This window comes from Nuphar pumila, chromosome 2, assembly GCF_984573655.1.
Source record: "Nuphar pumila chromosome 2, dmNupPumi1.hap1.1, whole genome shotgun sequence".
NCBI classification, from domain to species: Eukaryota; Viridiplantae; Streptophyta; class Magnoliopsida; order Nymphaeales; family Nymphaeaceae; genus Nuphar; species Nuphar pumila.
This window is the reverse complement of record NC_143250.1, coordinates 63,550,050-63,573,880: the sequence shown is the minus strand read 5'-3', so window position 1 is coordinate 63,573,880 and position 23,831 is coordinate 63,550,050.

The window sequence follows — 23,831 nt, the reverse complement described above, 5'->3', positions numbered from 1 at the left end:
CCTTTGTCCTACAGAGAGTATCGGCATTGTTGAATGGTTTAGACTAGATCAGGCAAGAAAACTGCATCATATCAGTGCATCAGCGATATTAGCAACGAGCAAGAAAGGATGAGTTTTCCAAATTCGGTCAGAAGACAGGGTCAGCAAGGTGGTGATGACATCAATCCCGCCATGTATACCTTATTCCAGAAAATGATGGCCAAGATGAAATCAGAGCAAGCTAAGGCTAACTGATCATGCATATATTTAGGGTTTATTTCATATTAAAATATGCATAATTTGATGAGAAAATATATTAAAAACCCAATTTTATGCTAGTTTTGAGTAAATGTGCTAAAATGATTAAAAATAAAAAATGCTTGAAAATTAGTTTTATTTTGCAATTTAGTGTATATTTTAATGATTGTCATTAATGTAGTAGTTTTAGTTTTAAAAAAAATAATAAAAATTAGAGTTAAAATAGAGTTAGTTTAGATTTTTTTAAAACACAGTCAAAATGAGGTGTTTTGTAAATAACTTTTTGTATGAGAGGTTTTAAATGGAATTTTCAAAAAAGAATAGGACTCTCATGAAACATTTTTTTCTTTAAATCCCATACTTAGGGTTTGAGAAAAGGGCCTTTCAGGAATTGCATGTTTGCCCTCTCTTCTTCCCCTTCCTCTCCCACCTCTTCCTCCTCTTCTTCTCCTTCTCCCTCTTTCTCTCATCTTTCCTCTTCCTTCTTTCCGGTGGAGATACTCAGCCTGACGGCAGCAAGCGTGGGGTCAATCTCTTTTCTCAACCAAGGCACAAGTACTCTTCTTCCTCTCTTCTTCCTCTCTTCTTCTTCTTCTTCTTCCCTTTATCTTCTTCTTCTTCTCTTCTTCTTTCTCTTTCTCCTCTCTGAATCTCCACTTAAAATCATGCTTTAGAATTAAGATTTCTTGTTTTGATTTACTGTATTTTTTAGATTGCATTATTTAAGTTTTTTCTGTAATTTTACTGCGTGTTCCAGTGCCTCTGATCTACTGCATTTAATGTGAATTTTTTTTATTTCAATTTATTGTTTGTTTTCTGATGATCAATCACAATTTGGAAAAGATAAAAAAAATTGATCATCGGTTAGCTGTCCAGATAGAGTATATTCAATTGATTACTGGTTTAAAATGTTTTGAACTTCAATTTGACAACATCGGATTGTTGATCAAAGTAGTTCCAGTGATCGATGGAAGCTCTATCGAAATTTTCTCTGAATGATGTTGATGAGTGAATTTCCGATGATCTTTTAAAATAATTTCTGAGCAATGTGCGTGGTTTGATATAGATCTGTTGTAAAAGTGACTGCCGGATAATTTTGTACATCGATTATCTGAATCGATTAACAAAGTTTTCTAAAGAAGGATCGATCATCCGAATCGATAAAAATATTTTTTGGTGAATGTTTTTTTTTCTGAAATCTCCAATAGCTATCGGAGGCCTTTGGTTCACTGTCATTTTTCTGGCGAATTGTAGTTCTGTTCCAGGTCACCGCTCATAATTTTTGATGAATTCTTGATTTAGTGTCTAGTTGCTGGAATTCTTTGTATAAGTTGTGGAATCATGATTTTCTGTCACGATTCACTGTGAAGCTGTCAAAAATTCTTGTGTAAATGGTATTAATCGTGATTGAAAATTCAGCAATCTGACCGTGAATTTTATTGTTCTATTTTCGGTGAACTTCATTGTTTCCAGTGACTGCTCAATTGAGTTCCGGAAAGCATTTAAAATCCGATCGTCTGTGTGAATCCGGTGAATGCTTGGTTTGCTCGATGCCTGATATCTAAGTTCTAGTGGATATTTCAAAGATTCCTGATATCAAAGATTTTCACTGATTGTTTAATCAGAGCTCTGTTTAAGATTTTCATCGATTGTTAATAGAGCATCTTTGATCGATGCCGAATAACATGGTCATCAGATTTTTGAATCCTGTAATGAAATGTTGTTGTTTGTTAACTGGATTTTACTAAGTGTTTTACTGAATTTCACTATAGGTTTTGATTAAATAACAGTATTAGTGTTAGCTGTTTAGTTAAATAGATAAGTTAGTTGATAATTGTGTTGTAATTAGTTTACTTAACTGTTATTGTTAGTGTAATTCGTTAATTGTTAGTCATTTAGTTGACTTAGCTAATTAGTAGTGAGTTTTACTTAGTTGCAAATTGCTATTAGTCATTCTTAATGTTTCATTCATTTCTTAAAATTATTTAGTGAATTGCCTTTAGGCTTATATAGTTCATAGTTAGTTTGCATATATTCATATTGTAGGTTTAGTATAGTGTTATTTGTCATTTAGATTTCATTTGAATTTATCAATTCATTTCTTTCATGATTTCTTTCATATTTTTAGCATTTAGTTAGTATACTTTGTTTAGTATAGTTTTTATTTCTCACTCTTGTGTTGCTCAGGTTCTTTTGAACTGTGTAGGATCGCACGGAGTGGAGCGAAAGTGATTGAGTGACACGGAAGCACAAGCATAGAAGAATTTTTGCTTTTATTTTAGAATTTAGGAATTTAATTATGGGTTTGTAATAAAGTCTTTTTAAGCCCTCTGCGTAGGGTATTCATTCATTATAATAGCCAAGTAGTTTAATTTTCTTCATACTTTTCATTTTGGCAATAAAGAATAGTTAGTTGTTTGTTTGAATACGAAGTATTCTCGTTCCCTGAGTTCAACCCGGACTCCACCACTCGTGCGAGCCAGTTTTTATATTTTTGGTGTATGGCTTTCACATTGTTTTTACATAAAAATATCATTTTCAAAATTATTTTCATAAAACTCACACCACTAACTAAGGAAATGTGTCATCTAGGAAGAAAACTAAGGGCAAAACCATCAGAAAACACATCAAAATCACCCAAAAGAAAGTTTAGCAGGACATCCAGTCTGAAGGGGCAGATTAAGTGGAAGAAGCCTCGAATGAAGAGCAAGAGGCAGAGCTTGAGTCTACCAAACAGACCAATCAATAGTCAGCAGTCAATGATCTGATCCAGCTTCAGCTAAAAGAGATGACCCGTATGGTTAAAGATTTGCAGGGTCGTGACAAGGGCAAGAAGGTCTATACAAGTGAAGACTTTTACAATGACCTTGAAAGAGAAGGTAGTATGGAAGATCTCTCCCGTAAATTTGTCAAATTCGATGGGACTGACGATCCCAAGGCTCATCTGACCATGTTCTTCGCATAATATAATCGATTTAAGAGGGACAATCACGCCTTATTTAGATGTTTTTTACGCAGCTTAAAAGGCACTGCAGCTAAGTGGTATTCTGAGCACATCAATCCAATTGAGCTGCGAGAGTTCGATAAGGTGGTTAACATGTTCATCGAATGATTCCTTTTTAATACCGAAGTCTTACCAACCCTCAGCCATCTCTGCAACCTCAAATAGAATGAAGACGAAAAGGCCAGGAACTTCATTCACAGGTGGAGATCCACCCGCAACAAAATGAGGAGTCTGATATCAGAGGAGCATGCATTATCAATCATTCTGAATAATTTTTCTCAACCTCTAAGGGGCCTCATTTCTACCTCCCCATCGTGATCTTTCATTGAATTAACAAAATGAGAAGAATGGCTTGAAATGGTGATGACGAATGGTGTATATGAGAGCCTTACGCTCTCAAAGAGTTGTCAAGACACCAAGAAAAGGCACCTGTCACCATGAATACCGCCAGAAGCGACAAGAAAAGCAGAAAGAGCGATATCTTTAAGCAGAACGACGGGCCTCTCTAGCTAAGCTCTTATCAGAAATCAAAAAATCAAGAAAAGTCAAAGCACGACAATTAGAGTTTTGACCGTGACTTCACTCTCCTAGATCAGCCGCGTGAAGAAATCCTTGAGTACATGATGGCCAAGGAGATGATTAAGCTCTCATCAGGAAGGTTTAAAGATCAATTCTGCAAGTTTCATCGGGCAATGGGGCATGATACCAAGTGTTGCTTCATCCTCAGAAATATTATTCATGACTATATTGATAAAAATCTCCTTATGGAAGGCAAAGAAGAGGACAAAGTGGTCAGCTCATCATCACCCTAAGAGTGACAAGGCCAATACTCTCTATTTCTTGGATTTTGCTTTTGTCATTTTATAGGGATGATGTCGTCCCATTTCTTTCATCAATAAAATTAGCAATCTTCCTCATAGCTTGGCGCCATCTTCTTTACTTCTCCTTTTTTGCAAAAGGTCTTCTTGCGAGGAGTGACCTCTTTCAGAAGCGCATTGTCAATCTTTTCCTTGTTATCTTTAGAGAGCGTTATTCAAATATCAATTATTTATCATTTTATCCAATATTTTACTCCCTAGTTATACTCAGACATTTTTTTTTTAATTTATCTTTACTTCAAAACGTCTTGTACGTAGGCAGGATCAAACAAAATCTTTTATTGTTCATTTGCATCTATTTGCATTCATTTACATTTGTTTGCGTCCATTTGCATCAAGTTTATTACCCATTCAGGATAAGGAATAATCTTGAGACTCCCGACAGTTGTCCAAGTTATCGTGAGGGCAAAGATTGAAAATCTCCCATCACAATCAACAAACACTTTTCAAAACATTGATCTTTTTTCAAATTCGACCTTCAGGTCGAGTCTTTTTTCAAAACTATTTTCGCTGGTCTTGCCAAAATCAACATTCGGGTTAAGCCTTTTTTTAAATCCAGTTCTTACTGGTCGAACTCTCCAAATCCGGTTTTTACTGGTCAATGTTTCCGAACCGAGTCCACATTCGTCTAGTTTTTCTTTGAAGATTTGAGTTCTTACTCAAATTTTCTTTCCTTCAAATTCAAAAATTGGTCTAGAAAATCCGAGTCCTGACTCGAATTTTCTTCCAAATCCAATTTGCCTAATTCTCCTTTGAATATTCGAGTTCTGACTCGAATTTTTTTTCCTTCAAATTCAAGAATTAGTCTAGAAAATCCGAGTTCTGACTCGAATTTTCTTCCAAATCTAATTCATCTATTTTTTCTTTGAAAATTCAAGTTTCTACTCAAACCTTCTTTCAAATTCAATAATTGGTCTAGAAAATTCGAGTTTCAACTCGAATTTTCTTTCAAATCCAATTCATCTGGTTTTCCTTTGAAAATTAGAGTTTCTACTCAAACCTTCTTTCAAATTAAAGACTTGGTCTAGAAGATCCGAGTTCTGACTCGAATCTTCTTTCAAATCCAATTTGTCTATTTTTCTTTTAAAGACTTGAGTTTCGACTCGAACTTTCCTTCCAAACCTAGCTTTGTATTGGTCCTTTTATAAAATCCAACTTTGTGTTGGTCCTTTCACCAAATCTAGTGTTGGTACTTTTTCAAAATCCAGTGTTCGTGCAAGTACTTTTTCAAAATCCAATGTTTGTGCTGGTACTTTTTTAAAATCCAGTGTTTGTGCTGGTACTATTTCAAAATTCAGTGTTCGTGCTGGTAATTTTTCAAAATTCAATGTTCGTGCTCATACTTTTTTATAATCTAGTGTTCGCGTTGGTACTTGTTTAAAATCCAGTGTTTGTGTTGGTACTTCTTCAAAATCCGGTGTTCGTACTAGTTGCCCTTCCAAAATTTAATCAAACACTAGTCTTGCATCAGGATTCAGACTCAATGCCAATCTTCAGATCCACGAGTCAATCAATCTTTACCAAACCTTGGGGTCACTCAAGTCTATCAAATCGACCTTCGGGTCATCAATTTCACCAAGCAGACCTCCAGGTCAATCAATTTTGTCAGATAGACCTTCAGGTCAACCAATTTTTATCAAGCCAACCTTTAGGTTATCAACTCTATCAAAGTCAATCATTTTCTGACCTATGGGTCGCTTTTGCCAATCATGGTCTTTCAAGATTCGACCTTCGTGTCGAACTCGTTTGCCAATTGGCCCAATATCAATTATCAATCATTTTTCTTGCGAGTGACCTTTTTTCCAGGGAGAGTTCGAGGAAACTCGCTCTTTTTACATACAATTATTTTTCGTTCATTGAACCCCTTTTTAGGGAGAGTTTGAAGGGACTCATGTCTTCGCGATCAGTTTGTAAAGCATTTTTTTTATTGTCCCACAAGAAACCCAATTTTCAGGGAGAGCTTCGACGAAAGTTTGTTTTACTTGTGACCCCCCAATATTTTTGTTAGGCCATCGTGTCATTGAGGACTCTTTTTTCAGGGAAAGTATGATGGACTCGCACCTCTATGACAATTCATTGACCTTACCCAATTGGCCACATTTCCATGAAAGATGCCTAGAGTTAGGGAGTTTTGACAAAAACTTAATTTCTCTTCAAAAGTTTATTTTGCAAACACCTCATCTTCAGGGAAGAGAGGAGCATTTTTTATTACTCATTCAAGTAAGGGTCAAGCCTGAGTCTCTCCTTTGAGGAAAAGAGAGGAGAATTTAGCCACGATTGTATCAATTGGATGTTAAGCGATTTCTTTCACCAAGGATTTTAAGAACATTTTGTCAATTTGCTATAAAAAACACTTGTTGATCTCAAAAATTTTATTGCACAAAAAATTACCTCGAATTACCTTCAGTATTCTTTCCAAAAGGATAAAGCTTTTGTGAAGAAAGACTCAGTATTCAAGCTTTTTTTGTTGGTCAACTAAAAGGATGAAGAAAAAAACTCGATATGACCGGTAAAGAAAAATTCAATGAAGTTGAAAAGTCATAAGTGAATTGATATTGATCATAGTTATGTCACATTTTTAAAGATCATTCTTCTAGTAATAGGGCAGTGAAAATATCTCGCGCGATAAAAAGTATTCACTCAATCTCAATATCTATTCAATCATTCAGGCTGCAATTAACTATTTGCAAAAGAGATCTCTCAATCATCATCAAGTTGAAGACTGATGGATGAGTTAGACCTCCGGGGCCAAAGAAGACTCGAAACGTCTCCAAGTTGAAGGAGCATGTGATGTGTCCTTCCAGGGAAAGTTCAAATCATCGTCAAGTTGAAGGTTGATACGATGAACCTCCCACCAATCCCTAAAAGATATTTGATCAATGTTATCATAAAGAGATTTTCAATCCAATGAAACAATTTTATCAATATAATTCTTGAGAGTAAAGAAGACTCGGATCATCTCCAAGTTGAAGGAGCATGTAATGTGTCATTCCAGGGAAAATCAGAACATCACTGAGTTGAAGATTGATGTGATGAAATTCTCGTCAAATCCCAAAAGAGCTTACTTTTTATGTCTCAAAAGAGTGCAAAAAGATCATCATGGGTAAACCCCAGATATCAAATTGCCAAACTGCCAAGAATCTTCTTTATTCATATAAAAATTTTTTATCAATGTCTTTTCATAAATCGCTTTTATAAAGCTGAGAACAAGTTTTCTTTTTTTTTATATCGAGAAAATGGATAGCTTCCTTGAAGAAACTATTCTATGGAGTTAACCCAGTTGGAGATAATATTCTAGGTAGAAGTGAGAATATTTTTTGCACAAACGTGCTTACATTTCAATCATTTTTTAATCAACTGCAACTTTTATCTTATTGGCAATCTTTTCTAGCTATCCCGACATGAAGTGAGAGTTTGATGTCCATTTTGATATATCCTGGTGTTGTTTTTATCTCTCTTTAGGACTTGATAATAGGAGTTTTCAAGATCCTTCCCTTCTGTTTTTAATCTGAGCACTTGGGCTCTCAAATTCACACATTTTCCTGTGTTTCCCACTGTCCCACCATAGACAGTTCATTTTTTTGTTTTTGGTTTGAGGTTGAGCTAACATTTATTTTTTCAGCAAAAGGTCATTTCAAAAGTTATTCAGTCTCAGCAATGAGACGCCCAAGATCAATCCTTTTTCATAGCTTTAGAGAATCCATTTTTCTTCCTTTTGCAAACCCCTCTCGGATTTATTGTGTGAAACCTAAAGGTTCCATCATAGTTTCTTCTTTCGAGGATTTCATCTTTTCTCTATTCAGGTTAAGGGTTAAGCCTGAACCTCGTTCTTCCATGAGGTATTTTTTCGTTCAGGTTAAGGGTCAAGCCTGAACCTCATTCTTCCATGAGGTATTTTCCCCGTTCAAGTTAAGGGTCAAGCCTGAACCTCGTTCTTTCATGAGGTATTTTCCCCGTTCAGGTTAAGGGTTAAGCCTAAACCATCTTTTGCAAAAAGGCAATCTTTCAAAAGCTATTTAGTCTCAGTCATGAGGCGTCCAAGATCAACTCTCTTTTCCAAAGCTTTTAGGAAACCCCATTTTTATTGCCTTCTTTACAGCCCCTCATTTTTCTATGAGGGATTTTTCGTGGTCTTCTCGATCTATTCTCTCGAGGACTCCACTCAAACATTCTCATTCAGGTAAGAGTCAAGCCTGAGCCTCATTTCGATAAGGTGAATTTTCTTCTATATTCTTCATTTTATATCTACCACTATCATCCAAATAAATTTTTTTTTCATACTCAGTCAGATTTTTCTAACTAAGGTATTTTTATAGCCCAAATTTGGTGTGTGTGTTTTTTTGCCACTAAGCTCTGCTTTCAACCGACTTAGTAGCAAAGAGAGGCATATGTAAACACCCCAAATTTTTCACCCTCACTCACAAACTCTTTCATCTTGCCATTAAGGCCCGCTCTCTAAATCCTTCAGGGAACCAATTGGTCGACATCTGAGCCAGAGCTATTTAGAGCCCAAATTTTGCCCCAAATTCAAATATTTCAAAATTCAATCTCTATTTTGGCTCAATTTCAGTTATTAATTCTCATCCTTAGACGAGAATTTTTAATTTCTCGTCTCTGCCACGGGTATGAGACTTCAAATCCCTTATCCAAGGTTTTGCATTTTGCATATCATTGCATGTCATCGCACCTCATTTTGTATCATTTCATACCATCTCGCATCATTTCGTGTTATTTCATGTTATTTCATTGCATTTCATCACATTGCATGTCATTTTTGAGATCCAACACTCTGGTTTTTCCAAAATCTTCAATCTAGATTCGAGTTTTAAAACTTTTCTTTCAAAATCAATTTCAAAAACCTGGGTTTTAGATCGATATTTGCCATTTTCAACCACCGGGATCCCCAAATCCATAAAACACAAATAGCTATCAGTACCAAGACTGAAACTCGAACTTAGAACAAATTGGAAAACAATATTTTGCAGCACTATCAGTTGCACAGTTCATCCAGTCAATAAACAATTTATAAAAGTTCATGCAGCTTCCTGCTAAGGAACAAACATTTTGTGTGTGTGTGTGTGCAATGAATCTGGGATAGCCCTGCATGGGATTCAAATACGAGACTCCAGTTAAGGAGTACCTTATCAACTATCACAAAAGCTAGTTCTTAGCAAAAGAACATGAATCAAGTGTTGCATACCTCAAATTGCACAACTGGGCAGGTAGATAACATTGTGGGAAATGTGGTGTAACCTACACAAAACAAACTTATAAATGGAACCCAGTCTAAATGAAAACAAGGAATTCAATGACATAAAAATATAAGATTTATCATAAGCCAGGACAACAAGAAACCAGATTATTTTAACTCAGGAATGTGTAAACGAATATACAACAAGGCAATGTTAAGCACAGAACTATTGGCAGAAGGATATTGATAAAAGGAATCCTGTGTTAGAGATAAACATGAAATGGAATCTGAACAACTTTCTAGGCAACGGGCATGTGATGTAGCTCAACAGAAAACAAACAAATAAACATGTTAACTGTTTATCTCTCTCAAATTTCATATGGTTGCAATCATGGAAAATGGTAGGTATCCTTTCCCTTGCAGAGAAAAATTTAAATGCATAATTCCCATCCATGCCACATTGTCGGCAATTTTGTCTGTTTAATATCTTTGAAAATTACTATTAAAGAGTGAACATCCATATTTTCCAAATAATTTCAAGCATCTCTATCATTAGTTGGGATGTGTGTGTGTGTGGGGGGGGGGGGGGGCTAGTGATGGTAACTTGGCCACCTTCACATAGTTTCAACATGATCTAAAGAAAATGGAACTGAAAAAGTGATCTTCATTCTTGTCATCAAAAGACAGTTGAAGACATGGGAAAGAGCTCTATTCCTGAGCCTTGTTGATTAGGTTTTTGTGAAGAGCATAACAGGAGCCATTATTGTAACTACAGCCCATTGAATCAAAGAGGGAATTGATGATGTCATAGATCAATAAATGGTAAATGGGAGAGAGAGCATCAATCCCGACATTGTCTGTTGATTGAGAGGCAAATAGTAATAAGAAAGGCCACCAAATACACAAAAAAGAACATTTCAGGCCAAATTATTGACTATGTAAAAGCCAGTGTTTTCTACAACAACAACAACAACAACTACGCCTTCATCCCAAAACAATTGGGGTCAGCGATATGAACCAAAAAAGAAATTCATTTTGGGTCTTCCACATGAATCCTTTTCCTCCAATCATTTCTATCCAACGCCATGTCCTCGGTGAGGTTCAAAGCATTCATATCCTTTCCTATCATCTCCATCCAAGTCTTCCTAGGCCTACCCCGACCTCTTTTAACTAATATATTTTCCCATTTCTCCAACCTTCTAACTGGAGCATCATTAGGCCTTCGCCGAATATGTCCAAACCACCGTAAACGATTCTCTCGCATCTTATTTTCAATGGGTGCAACACCTACCTTCTTACGTATCTCTTCGTTCCGAATCTTATCTTTTATTGTATTTCCACACATCCATCTAAGCATCCGCATCTCAGCTACACTCATTTTTTGAATATGATGTCTCTTGGCAGCCCAACATTCCGTACCATATAGTAAAGCGGGTCTAATAGTCGTCCTATAAAACTTTCCCTTCAACCGCAATGGCATTCTACGATCGCACAGCACTCCAGTAGCACTTTTCCATTTCATCCACCCAACCTTTATCCTATGATTTACATCTCCATCAATTTCTCCATACTTTTGAATGATGGATCCCAAATATTTGAAATAATCATTCACCGGTATATCTTGCTCACCAAGCTTCACTACACTCCCATCACTACTTCGTTGCTTACTAAACCGACATTCCATATATTCAGTCTTACTCTTACTCAACTTAAAACCTCTAGCTTCCAATGTCTGTCTCCATAATTCTAACTTAGCATTAACCCCAGCTCTAGACTCATCAATCAAAACAATATCATCAACAAACAACATACACCACGGTACATTTTCTTGAATTGATCTCGTAAGCTCATCCATCACTATCGCAAATAGGAAAGGGCTTAAAGCAGATCCTTGATGTAACCCAACCGTTATCGGAAAATTGGTTGTCACCCCTCCACAAGTGCGGACATTGGTTACTACTCCTTCATACATATCTTTAATTATACTAATGTACTTGAGAGAAACACCTTTAAAAGCCAGTGTTTTCTATTGCTTATAAAAAAGGGAAAAGGAAATTGTGTAACAACTTACATGTTCTGTTCTTTCACAAGGAGAAAGAAAGAAAAGAAGCAAAAATGAGAAAAAATCAAGTACATGTTTACTTTCATTTCTGCATGCTTTGACCGCTCACAAAATGCAGTATTAGAAGCAACTTTGAGAAGGCACTTACATTAACCAAAAACAACTAATATGATGATGAAGATGATTTGCAAGAAGTCTCCCAAGCCATACAAGATCAGCAGTGATAAAGCATAGCATCACACTCAACCTCAAAAAAAACTGTGGAAAGATGAGGGTGTCTCCTCTAGTAATAAGATGTGAGAATCACATAGGAAAAAAAAAACCTATGAAATAAAATGCCGAAACATATCTAACAACCCAAACTATTATATTCATGCAGTAATGATATGCAAGCACTTCACTACCTATACAAATGTTTATCATGCATCAGCAAATAAGAAACATCAAGCCAACAAAGTAGGCACACATGCTTCAACTAGACATTATCAAGAGAATACATACCAGAAAAATGCGTTCAAGTTGTGAAATTGTGCTTGCAAACTTCACATCTGAGAGCTTTTTTGGCTTAGCCACTCTGCAGTATGGACAGTTCATATATATAGGCAAATTTGTGTTCAAAAGAGTAAATCCTTCACTGCCATCATTGAGAATGATATGTTGAAGACACTCCTCATAGTCCTTCCAAACTCCAGGAAGTGTCGCATGCACCATAAAAGGTTGGCCCTGTTATGTTTGTTGGTTATGGTCCAAAACTGACTTCTTTGACCTATTTACAGCAAGCTTTTCTTCTCCTACTGGGTGTGGATGAACTTTATCTTGTTTCTGAACCTTCCCCTGCTTTATATCTTGTCCAGGTTGGTTGTGTGAGTTTTCGACAGAAGAGGTTTGAGCATCATCAGCTGATGAATATGGAGAACCAAATCCTTCTAAATGTTCTGTGGATAGTAAAAAACGGGGTCCATAGGAGCATTCATGCTCCAAACCAACATAGACTATTCCATGTTTTAAAGGGGTGGTAGGCTGGACATTTTTATTGCTATTCAATATAACTGGCACCACATTGCTTCCTATATGTAGAAATGGACGGACTTCCATCTGGTAGGTACTATCAATACTTTGTGAATTTTCCAGAACCAAGTTTTTGTTCTGTTTTAAATTCCTCTGACTCGCACCAATTGCAGGGCTTCCACCTTCTTTCTGAACCTTCTCAGCACTTTGTTGGATACTCTTCTCTGCACCTGTTAGTGACTGTTTCTTTTGCTGAAGAGGAGGAAATGCTGAATCTTGATCCAATGGACCGGTAATTGCTGCTGTAAAAGGTTTCTTCATCTCAAGAGTTGGAAGTCCTCTACCAAAGCTGATCCTCTGATCACCTGAGAAAATTCTTCCCACCCCTTTCTTTTGAGCTTCTGTGGGCAACGACATATTGGTAGCCATTTCAGCTAAGTAACAGAGACACGGCAAAGCAAGTGCCGCACCCTCATCGACGCGACGCGACGCGGGTGCAGTCAACACGACGCACCCAGGGTCATTTTCGTCCACATTTCGGACGTTAAAAAAAAACGATGAAAATGAGTGATTAGGGCAAAAAAAATTTGCCCAAATCACTCCTCTCCTCTCCTCTCCTCTCCCGCGCAGCTCAGCTCGAGCCCTCTTCTCCCGACGCCCCGACGCCACCTCCTAAGCTCCTCCTCTCCCTCGTCGCAGGTACGTCCCTCTCGCTCTCTGCTTGTGTCGGCAGAGGAGGGGCCGAGCCCCCCCTGCGCCCTCTCTTTCTCTTGTTGGGTCGGTAGGGGAGGGGCCGAGCCCCCCCTACCCACTCTGATTTCGGCAGGGGAGGGGCCGAGCCCCCCCCCCCCCCCCCCCCTCTCGCTCTCTTGTTGGGTCGGCAGGGGAGGGGCTGAGCCCCCCCTGCTCCCTCTGTTTTCGGCAGGGGAGGGGCCTGTAATGAAATATGCGGAAAAGCAAAGAGTGCACTAAGCACTTACAACATCTACTAATGAACAAACAAAGAAGGGCTAATACCCAAACCCACAAGAGACAACACAACATAAAAATATAAATGCCTCTTATTGAAAGAGAGAGAGCTCTCAAGAGTAAGGAATACAAGAGGGGTTCACCCCTATTTATACACAATAGGAGGAGAAGGAGAAGGCCAAGAGGCCTTAAAAGGAGAGCCACCTAGGGGGCTCCCCATGTAGTCGTTGGGAGCCCCCAACGGTCACAAATGTGACCGTTGGGGGCCCCATCGACTACATGGTGGGGCCCCTTTTGTGTGAGCAAAAAACAAAAAATAAAAAATAGATTTTACAAAAAAATAAAGAGAAAAATAAAATAAGAAAAACAAGTACCCCTATCGGGTACTTGTGAAATGACAAAAATACCCCTATTGGGTATTATATATATATATATAAATATATATATATATATATATGAATTACATATATTTTAACACCCTCCCTCAAGCTTTACGGGGATATAACCGAAAGCTTGTTAAGGAGAAACAAAAACCGAGGAGCCGCAAGAGCCTTAGTGAAGAAGTCCGTCAACTGGTACTCTAATGTGACGTAAGGTAGTGCTATAGTTCCTCTTAGGTATTCATCCCGAACGTAATGGCAGTCCATCTCAATATGTTTAGTACGCTCATGGAAGGTGTGATTGCTTGCAATATAGATTGCGCTTTTGTTGTCACAACACATCTTCGAAGGAGTAGAGATGACCATGCCCATATCACTGAGGAGGCTTCTTAGCCACACAAGTTTCATGGTTGTAGTGGCCATAGCACGATATTCTGCTTCCGTCGAGGACAATGATACTTTGTGTTGCTTCTTGCATCTCCACGAAATCATAGAGTCACCTAGGAAAACACAAAAACGGGTAGTTGAGACTCGGTCATTGGGATTTCCTCCCCAACCTGCATCAGTATAAGCAATTAAGTCAAGTGATGAGGCAGAAGAAAGAAAAACTCCCTTAGTTATGGTATTTTTGATATATCTGACGATCCTTAAGACTGCACTCATGTGCACAGTTGTAGGTGCATGTTGAAACTGACTGATAGAGTGGACGGCATGAGCTATGTCTGGCCGTGTGATGGATAGGTAGGTTAGAGACCCAACAAGTTGTCGGTAAGGAGTAGGATCCTCGAGAGGTGTTCCATCTTCCAACCTTAATTTTGCATTGATGACTTCTGGGGTTTCTGTCTTCTTATCATCGGAGATACCCGATTTGGAACAGATGTCAGCAGCAAGTTTCATCTGAGAGAGAATGTACCCTCGAGTAGAGTACGCCACTTCAATTCCTAAAAAATATCTTAAGAAACCAAGGTCAGACATATCAAAATTTTCTTTCAAAACCTTTTTAATATCCTTAATGCCTTGCTCATCACTTCCTGTGATGATCATATCATCAACATAAAGTAGTAAAATAACTACTGAAGACCCTGCACTTTTCACAAACAAAGCAGTGTCAGTATAACATGAACGAAAATTTAAACTTGTCATTACATTACTAAATCTATCATGCCAAGCCTTTGGAGCTTGTTTTAAACCATATAATGCCTTTTTAAGTTTAAGAATTTTATTTTTACCAATACATACTCCTGGTGGGGGATCCATGTAAACTTCTTCATTTAATTCGCCATTTAGAAATGCATTCTTAACATCAAGTTGATAGATAGGTCATTTCTTCACAGACGCAATAACAATAAGAGTCTTAACACTAGTCATTCTAGCAACAGGTGCGAAGGTTTCTTCATAATCTATACCATATTCCTGAGTATATCCTTTAGCTACTAACTGTGCTTTATAACGTTCTAATGAACCATCACTCTTGGTTTTAATTTTGAAGACCCATCTACATCCTATTGATTTCTTTCCAATGGGTAACGAAGTTATTTCCCAAGTTTTAGCTTTTTCAAGGGCACTAAGCTCTAAGTTCATGGCTTCAACCCATTGGGGAATATTTTTGGCCTCATTATAGTGTGAAGGTTCATGAAATGAATGCAACGCAATTAGACATGCTCTATATCTAGGAGTTAGGGACTCATAGGAAACAAACCTATTTGGAGGATTGGAGATCCGACTGGATCTCCTTAAAGATGTTTCTTCAATGTCGGATCCTTGAGAGTATTTTTCTAAGGCACTTATCTGAGTTTGTTGACCACGCCTAACATATGTTTGGATTGGTCTATTATTCTCATCTATAGCATTATCAAGATAAATTTTCTCTAGGTCATTCAAAGACTCATTAGAGATTTCCTCTTCTTGAGGAGTCTCATCTTCTTGAGATAGAAGATCAAATAAAAAAGTATATTCACTTTCGTCAATATCTTTAATTTTCACAAAACCATTTTTATTTTCCAAAAATGTTACATCTTTGGATACATAGAGTTTGTTATTTTTCAAGTCAAAACATCTAAAACCCTTTTGATTTTCTCCATAACCCAAGAAAACGCATTCAATAGCTTTAGGAGATAATATGTCCCGTTTATGAGTAAGGACAAAACATTTACATCCAAAAACTCTTAATCTATTGAAGTCTGGTGTTCTTTCAAATAGTTTTTCGTATGGAGATGTATTTTGTAAGGAAGAAGATATCATTCTATTTATTAAATAAGTTGAGGTTAAGGTCGCTTCGGCCCAAAAATTCTTTGGAATTTCTTTGGAAATAAGGAGTGTCCTAGTGGTTTCCATGATATGTCTATGCTTTCTTTCGGCCAAGCCGTTTTGTTGGGGAGTCCTAGGATACGATCTTTGATGACAAATTTCATTTACTTCTAAATAGTTTTGAAATTCATTTGATAAATATTCTCCACCCGAATCGGATCTAAGAGTAGAGATATTACTTGAAAATTGATTTTTAACTATCATATGAAATTTTTTGAAAAAAATCAAAGACTTTGGATTTTAAATTGAGAAAGTAGATCCATACATACCTAGTGTAGTCATCGATGAAAGTGACATAATAGGAGTACCCTCCTTTAGACATGACGGGGGAAGGACCCCAAACATCCGAATGGACTAACTCAAAAGGTCTTTTGGACACAAAAGTTCAGTTTGGAAAAGGAGTAGATTTCATTTTGCCAAAAATACAATTCTTACAAACAAAATGTTTCTCATTACAAAATTTCTTTCCAAATGGAAAGGAGTACATTTTTGAGAAACTTGGATGTCCAAGTCTTTGATGCCAAATATCAATATTTTTATCTTGGACATGGTTACAAAAAGAGTTCAAGGGGAGTTTCAAGTTGCTCATGTAATAGAGATCTCCCCTTTTATGGCCTTGCCCAATCAGCTTCCCGGACCAGAGATCCTGTATAGAGCAATCCTTAGTTGAGAAGGAGATTTTACATCCATGATCGCATATTTGAGCAACAAAGAGGAGATTTAAATTAAGTTGAGGTACAACTCTCACGTTTGGCACAAAGAAGTCTTTTGAAAAGTTTAAGGTTCTAAAACTTTTTACTTGTAAAGATGTACCATCGGCAGTTGAAACATAGGAGTTTTTATAATTATTACATAAATCAGAAAGCTCATTTTCAAGGGGGGTCATATGAAAGGAAGCTCCAGAGTCAAGGATCCAAGACGACATACCTGGAGGAGAGGAGGAAGCTACGGCGGCACCCGAAGTTGATGGGATCTTGAGTAGAGTTTGTAGTGCCTCCGATAGTTGAGCAAGAGAAAAAGAGTCTGTTCCTTTGATTGCTTCCTCTTTCTTTTGAGTAGCTTCTTTAACTGAAGCAACTTTATTTTTTGGTGCTTCATTCAATTTAGGGCAATTAGGTCTTATATGACCCGGTTCTTGACAATGATGGCAAATGGCTTTTCTATAGTTGCCATTATAGTTATTTTGCCTTCCAAAATGTAGAGGTTTGTAGGTTTTCATATGGTTGCCGGGTTTTGATACGGCCAAGACATCATTTCCTCCTTTAATCATGCCAAGACGGGTTTCTTCTTGGCATATTTCGGCTATGGCATCTTCCAAGGGAAGAGGGTTTGATCTATGTAGGAGGGAGGATCTAACTTGTTCATATTCGGGCCTAAGCCCATGTAAAAATTAGAAAAAGTATTCTTTTTCCATTTGTTCTCTCCTTAATTCCACATCTATACTAGAAACCCATTTTGGTTCTAGTAAGGATAGCTCATCCCATAGAGGGCCAAGAGTGCTAAAGTAGTCCCTAACACTCATTTCTCCTTGCTTGATAGTCCGGATTTTTTCTTGAAGAAAGAATTGACGAGCAAGGTCTTTTTGTGTAAACATACCTTTCATGAAGAACCATGCTTCATTTGCCATCCGAAACTTGGCAATGTTGGCGCAAATCTTGAGCTCCACATTGTTCATGAACCCAGCAAGAATCTTGGCATGCTTACTTTCCCAATCTTCTATTTTAGATTGGTGATCTTCAATGGCCTTCATGCGGGCATCTCCTTCAAGAGCTTTTTCTTGATCGCCTTCCATCTTAGTTAGTTGGAGTTGTGGTTCCGAAATGGTGCCCATAACGTATCCCCAAAGCTTTTTCCCTTTGAGGTTGTTTTCCATGGCGGCGGCCCACATCATGTAGTTGGAGCCATTGAGCTTGAAGGAGAGATCAATCTTTTGTTCTCCTTCCATAATAACCACTCACAAGAGGATACCAAGGAGAGAGAGAAACAAAAAAACAAATATAGCTACACCACTAGCTATATTAAGAAGAAGAGCATACACAAGGCTCTGATACCATGTAATGAAATATGCGAAAAAGCAAAGAGTGCACTAAGCACTTACAACATCTACTAATGAACAAACAAAGAACGGCTAATACCCAAACCCACAAGAGACAACACAACATAAAAATATAAATGCCTCTTATTGAAAGAGAGAGAGCTCTCAAGAGTAAGGAATACAAGAGGGGTTCACCCCTATTTATACACAAGAGGAGGAGAAGGAGAGGGCCAAGAGGCCTTAAAAGGAGAGCCACCTAGGGGGCTCCCCATGTAGTCGTTGGGAGCCCCCAACGATCACAAATGTGACCGTTGGGGGCCCCATCGACTACATGGTGGGGCCCCTTTTGTGTGAGCAAAAAATAAAAATAGATTTTACAAAAAATTAAAGAGAAAAATAAATAAGAAAAACAAGTACCCCTATCGGGTACTTGTGAAATGACAAAAATACCCCTATCGGGTATTATATATATATATATAAATATATATATATATATGAATTACATATATTTTAATAGGGCCGAGCCCCCCCTCTCGCTCTCTTGTTGGGTCGGCAGGGGAGGGGTTGAGCCCCCCTGCTCCCTCTGTTTTCGACAGGGGAGTGGCCGAGACCCCCCTCTCGCTCTCTTGTTGGGTCGGCAGGGGAGGGGCCGAGCCCCCCCTCTCGCTCTCTTGTTGGGTCTGCAAGGAAGGGGCTGAGCCCCCCCCCCCACCCCCCCTGCTCCCTTTGTTTTCAGCAGAGGAGAGGTTGAGTCCCTCCCTATTTTCGGCAAGGAAGGGGCCGAGCCCCCCACCCTGCTCCTTTTGATTTCAGGGGAAGGGTCGAGGCCCCCTCCCTCTCTCGCTCTCTTGTTAGGTCGGCAGGGGAGGGGCTGAGCCCCCCCTGCTCCCTCTGTTTTTGGCAGGGGAGAGACTGATCCCCCCCCCCTCTCGCTCTCTTGTTGGGTCGTCAGGGGAGGGGCTGAGCCCCCCTGCTCCCTCTGTTTTCGGCAGGGGAGGGGGTCAAGCCCCCGTCCCTGCTCCCTGTTTTTGGCAGGGAAGGGGTTGAGTCCCTCCCTGTTTTTGGCAGGGGAGGGGCAGATCCCCCCTCCTTGGTGATTTTATATCAAGATAATGTCAGTCTGTATAATTGATTTAAAATTTTGAATGTATTTTTTTTTTCAGGATAAAAATGACTGATAAAGGGAAAGGACTTGCATCATCCTCATCCCAACATGTGAGTTCTGCTGCTAGTTTTACTGATAGTTGTAGTGGGATTGATGATGTGGAGCCACTATGGGTACATGTAGATAAACTTGCAAAAACTGGAGAAGGAGATGGTGGAAACAAGAGATTTCGATACAAGCTCTGCGAAAGAGATTTTGTTGGGTCTTACAAAAGAGTGAATGCTCATTTGTTGAAGATACCAGGACATGGCATTTTAGCTTGCAGAAAAGTTGATGAGGCAATGCGAAGACAATACAAGAAAATACAAGAAGAATATGAGAAGAGAAAGACAATGGCCGATTCTTGTGCAGTTAGTGTGTCATTTGCAAGCCACCAAAAAGATGCTGAAAAAAAAAGTTAATGTAGGAGGTAGAGGAACGATACAAGCATCATTCAATACATATGGAAGAGAAGAATTGGATAGAAAAGTTGGGAGGTATTTTTATTCTGGTTCACTCTCATTTAATGCGGCTAGAAATCCTTATTAGAAGGATTTAGTAACATCCTTGGCAAATTGTAATTTGAGTGGTTATGTGCCTCCAAGTTCAGAGAAAATATGAACCACACTTCTTGCAGAAGAGAGGGCAAATGTGGAGAGGTTGTTGGAGATTAAAAAATATTCATGGAAGTAAAATGGAGTTTCTATTGTGTCTGATGGATGGACAGATATTCAAAGGCGTCCATTGATCAATTTCATTGCTTGTTCGCTTAGTGGCCCTGAAAGCAATTGATGCATCTGGGGAATATAAAAATGCAGAGTATTTGAAGAGATTGTTTATAGAAGTGATAAAAGAAGTGGGTGATCAGAAAGTGGTACAAATCATTACAGACAACGCTCCAGTTTGTAAAAGTGCAGCGTTGAGTTTGGAGAGTGAACACACTCATATTTTTTGGACTCTCTGTGTAGTACACAGCTTAAATCTAGCTCTAAAGAGCATCTGCAACCCCAAAGAAGAAGAAAATTCACAAGCATATGCTTTATGTTAATGGATTGAAGATTTAGAAAGAAATGTCAAAAGCATTAGGAATTTTGTTGTTAACAACCATCGTGCTAATGCTATATTTAATAGGCATTCTGACTTGAAATTGTTGAAGGTCACTAAAACACGTTTTGCATCCATCATTGTGATGGTGAAGAGGATTAAAAGAGTGAAGAATACTTTAATTAACATGGAGACTAGTGAAAATTGAACATTCTATCGTACTGATGATGATATCAAGGCTCAAGAAATTAAAAAAATCATTTTTGATGATGAGTTTTAGGACAGTGTGGTATACTTCCTTTAATTTACGCAACATATTTGAGAAATGTTAAGAGAAGTTGATAAGGATAATCCCATGCTTCACAGAGTTTATGAAATGTGGGATAATATGATTGAAAAAATACAAGTTATAGTTTTCAAGCATGAAGAAAAAAATCCTGCATTGGATGATTCAGATTTTTTTAATCCTATTAACTCAATTTTAGTCAGAAGATGGGATAAGAGCAACACTCATTTGCATTGCATAACACATTCTCTTAATCCAAAATATTATGCAAATAAGTGGCGGGCTGGTGGTATTGGTTGTGTCCCTCCACATTTAGACCCAAAGTTATCCAGACATAAAAATATGTGTATGACAAGACTTTTTCCAAAAGCATATCTTCTACATCAAGTCACACAAGAGTTTGGAAAATTTTCATCTTCGAGATTATATGAACCGGCATTATTCGTGAGAGAAGAAGATAATATAGATCCTATCACATGGTGGTCAACATTTAGATTAGAAACACCTCTTCTCCAACATCTTGCATTAAGATTGCTATCGCAGCCTGCTAGTTCATCTTGTTGTGAAAGAAATTAGAGTACATATTCTCAAATCCACAACATGAAGAGAAACAAACTCACTAACAAGCGTGCAGAGGATTTAGTATATGTTCATTCAAATCTTTGATTACTTTCGCGAACCAATGATGAATACAGGTACTAATTTGCTCTCTTAGTTATTCGATTATTTCTTAGTTTTTCATTTAAATATACTTGTATTGTATTTAACATTTTCAAATTGGGTTTGTAACGCAGACAAAGAACGTCCAAATTTTGGGATGTAAACCCAGAAGAGTGTGACTTCAAGGGAGCGCATGATTTCAACATAACAAACATGGATTTAGCTGAGCCCAGCATTCCTTCTAATGATGCATTTGATGATGAAGAAGAAAATTATTAACATTCATTACTTCATCAGGATATACTTTGGTATGTAATTTAGTTCTTTTATGCTTTACTTATTTGATTGATATTTAGGTTGATTTATGTGATTGTTTTACTTATGTGATTGATAATTTGATATTTAGGTTGATATACTGCATGCATGATGAATGATATTATGACAATGTTAATTGTTAAATGTTAAACTGTTAAAACTTCAAAATTATATATATATATATATATATAATTTATTTATTTTTACATTTTTGCCCCTGTCACACCCCCGCACCCGCACCCGCACCCATGTGACAGCATTTCAGGAACCGATTGGATCTTGGCATCTGATTTTGTGATTGAAGGAAGTGATCCTTTCCTTGTGTTTCCTATTGAAAAACCATTTGTATGACCTTGCTTAAAAGGAACTACTGTTCACATTGACAGAAGCATCCTTTTTTTGCAGAATCCACTTTGGAGCAAACCCTTTGTAGGTTCATAATATCTACTACCTCCCAGGCGAATAAGACTCCATGCTGAAGCTTTGACAGGTCCACCATCCTCAACAGTGGGTAGAGCAAGTGAAGGAAGCATATTTTCACAATCTGGAAACTGATTGAAAGTAAAATTGGCATTCTCAAAATCAAAAGGATCATCACAAATACGCCTTGAACGGCCACAGGCACAGGCATGAAGAAAAACATAACCACTACAATGTTTCTTGACAGAGGTATCTGAGGTTGCACCCACATCAAGCTCAATACTTGAATTTCTAGATAAACCATGGCCTTTATGCTCAACATCATGCTTTTGGTGCATGCATAGTTTTCCAGTCAAACTGATTGCATCACAAAGCCGCCTCCCGGATTTCCAGATGGAATCACATTCTTTTTTCAGTTTTTCTGCAAACATTTCAACTGCTGAACCCTTCACCATCGAAAAAAATGCACATAAGGCCTTCTCTAGATACTCCTCATGTACTGTAGTTGGATAGCAAGGTGGCAATCCTTCTATATAAACCTGTGTAGCAGCTGGAAGAGCCTTTTGGCACCATTCAATTGAAAATTTCATGTTAAGACCCTTACCACTTTCCAGACATGATATAGCAGCTTGAATTGTATCCGTCCCACCGGAAGAAACTCCACTCCTATTTATCTGAGTAGGCTTACTTACGCTACCTCCTGATCGATCCGATTCAATAGCAAAGTCCTTGTCCTTCACAAGCCCATGCTTCATAGATACTAATGCATCGAGAAGAAGCTGAGTTGCAGACATCCAGTTCTCAAGACTTGGGAGTTCAGGAGGATTGCAAATCGGCTTTGCTGAACCACCACTAACACCAATGCTACTGCCTCCAGATGCAGCAGAAGCAGCAGCTTCTGCTGCAGCAACAGCCACCATGCCAACACCAGCAGCAGAACCACTACTTGGATTTGTAGACAACCCTCCCCTGCCTCTAAGAATATCACATTGCCTGTATATAAATTCCCTAATCAATTGAACATCCTCCTTAATACCATTCTGGCTATTATTCTCATCATGAAGGACATCCAATGAAGCGTTTCCATTCAAGATCTCTTCAACGAGACCCGTGACAAAATTCAGAGACTCTCCTTTATGGTTTGTCGATCGGTCTAAAAGAGCCACATCTCGTGTAGCATCAAGAGAGAATAATGCACTTCCGATGCCAGCTCCAGAACCCACAGTTCCCATCCCTCGTGAACCCAAGCTGGAGCCAGAGTGGCCTCCTTCTGTGGCACCCCCACTCAATGTTCTACACTTCTTAACCAAGAACCGGATCTGAACTTCAAGAGATGACTGTAATTTCTTCCTGAAACCACCTTCATTCTTATTTACCGGGCGAGATAACATCACAACAGAATTTGAAGACACATTGCCCCTCAGTAACCCAACAGGCCCACCAGATTGATTTAAAGAAGACAAGTCATCTATCTGATCCTCAGCTTGCAATCCCGTACTCAGACTGTCTGTATAAATCATCGACAAAGATGAAAAGAATAACGGGCGTACATTGCCCGGGAAACAACGACGAGTAAGAGCCAGACATGAGAGAAACTGAAGATGGATGTCGGGCCCTCATTGCCCCACCTCTGCTTGGGGACTTCTTAGAGGAGATGGTTCCCAAATTTGGTTGTCCTGAGGATGACAACAGAGACGAAGATGAGGATGAAGACTTGGACATCGTCAACGGTGTAACTTGCGATTTCACAAATGGACTCAATGCGTGTTTGGCAGATTGAAGCAGTCGGAATTTCTTCAACAAATTCGTATCGAAGTGCGACCCTTCGTGTAGAAACATGATAACATGACAGACCTGTCATTGCAGGTTTTTATAAACACTAAAAACTCGC